The sequence below is a fragment of the Nelumbo lutea genome, chromosome 3, assembly GCF_056320005.1.
Source record: "Nelumbo lutea isolate HS-2025 chromosome 3, American lotus-T2T, whole genome shotgun sequence".
Lineage (NCBI taxonomy): Eukaryota > Viridiplantae > Streptophyta > Magnoliopsida > Proteales > Nelumbonaceae > Nelumbo > Nelumbo lutea.
In genome coordinates this window covers 91,386,275-91,392,274 of record NC_142686.1, presented here as the reverse complement: position 1 = coordinate 91,392,274, position 6,000 = coordinate 91,386,275, and positions in this window count along the sequence as shown.

The following is a 6,000-nucleotide window of genomic DNA, read 5'->3' as shown; positions in this document are numbered from 1 at the left end:
GAAACTAAAAAAAACTGTGCATTGGTCATATAAATACAAATCAATACCCACTTAAATGTATTGGACATGTCATCGATATTTTAATCCTTATCACGAGGATGAGTTAGGAGAAGGGCATTTCACTTTTCAAGTAAATAGAACAAGGAAAATAAAAGAAAAAAGATTTACATTTTTCCTTATAAATTTGAAGATTCATACACAGTGTTTTGTACATGTTAACTAATAACCAGGTTCAGAGTTGGACGGGATTCTTCTTGGGTCTTACAACTATGGATTTGAATCAGGCCCAATTATGATTAGGTGTTCATAATTTGTTGGATTATTGGATATTCCTTGCCTACCCAACGCTTACAAGTCATGAGAGAGCACTACCTGTTTGTGTTTGGCACTCAATTACTTCGGAAGTTCAGAGAACAAATAATTGTGATTTTTGATATTTTCTGGCGCTCATGGCTTTACTCGAAACGAGGGTTTATCTTAAAAAAAGGGACTCAAATGTAGTAAATGTGTGTGATCATGTCAAGCATCAAGATCAAACTCAGTGGCACCACATTCGACCTCTTGGTCGTTCCAATAATCAAGCCTCTCCGCTGGAATGCAGTAATGCGTGGCGTGTCGCGTTGGGTTTTCCACCCTGGCTGTTCCCTGCGAGAGCAAAGGTCACGTCCCAAAAGTCTGAATCTTGTTCCACATTTTCAGGCTCAGGCCTTCCACTTAAAGATATGCAGTTAGATATGTATCAGGGTGTTGTCAAATCTCTGAAATAACGTAACCTGAGCAAAATCATCTCCACCCTTCCATTACCTACTCTACCAGATAAGCTTCCAATCTTCAGTTTTTGTGCTTCATATCCTCATCATAGCTCAGCCTTACTCCGGCCTGAGAGTTGAGATGACCCATTGACCCCCCAGGTCTCAGCAGGTTGATATGGTCCAGGCTCTAGGTGCATTTATTTGCCAGCTGCTATCTGCCAAGCATTGGGCTTGGCTCATTCAAAACCAAACCCAGAAAATTCCCAGAGCCCAGGTTGAACTTGCACTAACTAAAGCTGAAAAGAATATTTGACATGTGCCTTAATTGATAGAGCACAAGGGAGTAGGACCCACCATTGAATGATCCAACAATTATCATAGCCAGATTGATCTCGACCATGAATTTTAGCATTTCAGTTAATGGGTGGTGAGGAGAGATGTGTCATCTCAAATTAATTCTTCAAAGATGACAGAAAAAAATAATAATCATCTCATGTCGCTTATGGCCTTGTGCTTTGGAAATGAAGATAAGGGTTATTCGGATGGACATATGTCTACTTGAGAGTTGAATCCTTTGTTTGACGCCTTCAATAGAAGTTCTGCTGGATAATGGGATTTGATAATTTGGTACCTTTTATCTCAGTTATCTTGTTGAACCGTCTCTCTTTCTCTCTTTCTAGATTTCTGTAGATATCTCTCTCTATAGTTATGTGTGGTCGATGCATGATTAGGACCCTGGAGGTTCCAATTATTGAGGCTAAACAGACCACCCAGAGTTGGGAAATGCCCTTAATTAATAAACTATCAATAGTATTTCTCAGCTTCCAAATTAATAAACTATCATTGGTTCTACATTGGTTAGGCCCAATTTTACAAGATATTCATATCTATAACATATCAAAAGTAGTAGAAAGAAAATGAAAACAGCATTAAATACATAAATATCTTATGTACATCTAAATATCTCCATATGTCATACATATAAATATCACAGCCAACTTAGAAAACGATTAGAATTTTTGGAAAATGATATAAAACCTCCTTTAATTTGACTTTATTAACAATGTTTATTAAAACTTCTCCATGCTTTTAATCCAAATACCCCCTGTTAGAGGGTGCCAAATTGTTACATTAAGATTAGTTCTCTAAAAAAATACTTTTTAGATCAATTACACAATTATTATGAGACTAGGTTGTGTTGGTACCATTGCTGTTAGCCTGTTTCTACTTGAAATGTTTTGGGTTGATTAATACATATTGGTGAGAAATATGTATTATCACATCACATATGAAAGTCTCTTCAACTAGAAAAATGAACACCTGGGACTCATCGTGAAGGTTTATAGTTGAAATGTTAAATTGATGTTTTAGGTACAATAGAAATTTGTGTTGATCAATGCAAAATGTTTTAGGTAGAAGTAGCAATGGTATCAAACATAACCAAAATGGCCACTAAATAGAAGAGAGGAATGTAAACCTTTTGACAAGAAATTGTGGAAAGTTTTAGACATTGTTAGTGAAGTGTAGAGAGGTTTTATATAATTTTTTTCTGTTTATGTTTCATTTTTTAATTATTTCTTTTTTGGTGAAGGCCATAAGAAATTTGTCTTATTTTCTGCACAAATGATATTTGCACTGACACAAATATACGGGAATGCAAATTGGCTGATTGCAAATTCTGGTTCAGTTTGGTTTCATGTTTTACGTTGTTTTGTTTGTTTAGGAAGAGTAAGTGGTATGATCCTCACTTTATATTTTAGAAAATGGAAGAGGAATTCTGTTTGTTTAAGAGGGGTAAAAATGGGAAATAGAATGGCATGACCCCCATTTTATAAGAGGGAATGAAAGTAAAAAGAAGATGGTACAAATATTGCATCAAAGTTTGGGATGCAAATTCCCACTGCCAATGAGTGAAAATGAGATAAGAAGTATAAACTTTGCATCAGGTAAATGTGCAAATCATGGTTACAACCAAAAACATGCAAATCTAAACCAGGTGACGATTTTACAACTGGATTGGATTTGCATTAAAACAAACAAGTCCAAAGATTACAACCTTTAATTGTTAATGCATGACCAATTAATTGTGAACCACTGATCATGTAGATCTAGATCCCTCTAGATTCATGAAATATCCATTGCCTAGTCCACATCAACTCTATATGTCTTGGACCTTTCCTAAGTTAAATTATGCTATTTCAACACAATTTGTTATTGGTCTGGGCCAGAATCATTTTGCATAGGCAAAATTTGTTATTGGGCTTGACTCCAACAAAACTAGCAGACCTAACATGCAAGATAGAAAATAAGACCTCTAATCATGTAGCATGTATGCATGTATATATGTATGTATGTATATATGTAAATATGTATGTATGTATGTATGTATGTATGTATGTATGTATACATTCAATTATAATCTATGAATATATGTATTCATATATGTATATATATGTATCAACAATTATGGTACATGGGTTTAACTTTCAATAGTAACTCAGATTTTTTTCTTTTTCATTGGGCTATACAGTGAGAGTAACCCATCTCTCCCATACTCATAACCTCCCAACCCATGGTGGCAGTTCCCATAAATCACTGCTGGAACAAACCAATAACAGTACCAATTAAGGCTGCGTTTGGAAATGATGCAAATAAGTGTGAATGCAAAAATGTAGAGTATAAAATAGTTCATATAAATTATAAAAGTTGGGTTAGTTTTGTACTGATAAATTTATCTTCTTACGAAATAGACTTTAAGTTTTAAACATGAATTTCAATAAAGCATATGCCTTTTTTATCAAAAGCCTAAGTAAATGCAAATTTACTTCTTTTTTATTGATGTACTTTTGCATCTTATTATTAATGTAAATATGCATTAAAAAATGTATTTTCTATCATTTGTCAATACATAAATGTAATATTGCCAAAAACAAGCAAAAATAAAACAGAGTACAAATTTACCCTGAACCGATATTTATACTCCATTTGCATCATTTCCAAACGCAGGATAAACCACCCATCAGTTGGTACTTGGTACAACAGCAACTCAGATTGGGTTTTAGAATTGACCTCAGCCCAATTTAACCGGGCCGATTTGCACCCTTACTACAGGCATGCATGCAAATGGCGGCCCACACATTCATTTTTATTATTATTACATGGACTTTATATATGAGAAAACATTTCTGTAACATATATTTATACGTGCATACATAAAGCAACAGATAATCTTTTCATGACAGGTTCTCTTGTCAAGGTATACAAGTATTTTTCATTCTGTGTATACCCAGAGATTACATAAACGAAGAAATTGAATTAAGAATTGGCTTGAGATTGTAATTTGCTTAACTTCTTTTAAGTGCTTACTTAGCCAATAAACATGGGAGAAAGGGAAATCGTACAAGTCCACATCTGGTTTCAAGCCCACCCTAATCCAACTGCCCAGCTCCAATTAGGGGTGCACAAGTTGTTTGAGCTCGAGTTTGACTCAAAAACATAAAGCTTGAAATTTGATTTGAGCTTGATCGAGTTTCATGTATTTGGTTCGAATTTAATTTGAATCAATTATAAATAAATTAATATTAAGTATATTAAAAATATTAAAATAAAAATATATTAACAAATATATTTTTATTGATATTATAAATATTATAACTAAAAATATATTATAAATGTACTAATTTATGTTATAAATAAGTTAATATAAAAAAATTAATGTTTATTTATATTATAAATGAAAATATATTAAAAAATAGTATTTTATTATGAGCTCAATTATTGCAAAGCTCAAATTCGGCTCGACCAAGTACTCGACTCGGGTTGAGCTCAACTCAAACTTCATTATTACAAGCCGAGTTCGAATATTTAGTGACTCAAGCCCAAATAATTCACGAGAGAGATGAATGAGGTGCAAAGTAATAGATCAAATGAAATTTTTGGCTTCACAATGAGAGATGAACTGAATCCAAAAATAGTTGAAAAAAAGATCCACAAACTCATTTATACTTTTAACAGTAGTATATAGATATAGATGCGTTTAATTCTTTTTTACACTTTTTATATTTTTATGTGAATAAAAATAATTTTTATTTATTACACTTATTTTTGTTTAATATGATGAGTATAAAATATTAGAAAGGTGCCCAAATGTTTTCTATAAAATATATATCTTTTCATTTTTTTGTGTTTTCACCTTTTTTGTTATTTAGTTATGATCTGTCACCAAACAATATGATTGAACTTGGATGAGTAAGGTTAGGTTGAGGATCACCCAATGCCCAAGCCCAACCCTATCTTATAAAGTTTAGGCTTGGGCCGAGCCCAAGCCTACCAGCCCTAAGTTGGGTTGGGCCTGGGTGGGTTATGGTTTGAAAGAACTTATGATTATGTTTTTGTACTACCATCATTTGTTAGATTTTAAAGCCCGATTTATAGGTAGAATGGATTAAAAATATGTATAAGTACACATATAATTAGGAAAAGATATTTTTTTATAAACTAGTAAGTGTGCACGTACGTACTTTGCATGTGGCAATTCTAGATAATAATAAATTCATGTCTCAGACTTATATGTCTAGACTTACCATTGTAGGTACCACTGCAAGCCCTTGACAGAGTTGTCTCACTATCACAGTAAATAGAAATTGGAGGCATAGGACTAGGCCAAAGTTTTATATCTAATAATAAATTCTTAATTCATTCAGCCTCTTTTCCAGCAGTCGCTAAGGCTATGAATTCAGATTTCATGGTCGATTAAGATATACAAGTTTGTCTCTTGGATGCCCAAGAGATTGCACCCCCACCAAGGACGAAAATCCATCAAGTTGTGGATTTGTTATCTCCATTACCGGTAATCCAACTTGCATCAGTGTACCCTTCTAGTACAGTTGGATAATCACAGTAAAGCAAGCTAAGTTCCAAGGTTCTCTTGAGATACCCAAGAACTCTCCCAATTGCCTTCCAGTGCTTTGCACCGGGATTACTTGTAAACCGATTGAGTTTACTTACTGCAAATGCAATATCAGGTCTGGTACAAAGCATAGCATACATCAAGCTCCCTACTGCACTAGCATACTCAAGTTGTGCAATTGCTCTACCAGTATTTTCTACTAGTTTTATACTAGAAACATATGGCGTGTTATATTCTTTAAACCCTAAATGCTTAAATTTCTCAAGTACTTTCTCAATATAATGTGATTGGCTTAATGCATAGCCCCTACTATGCTTTTTAACTTTTATTCCCAAGATG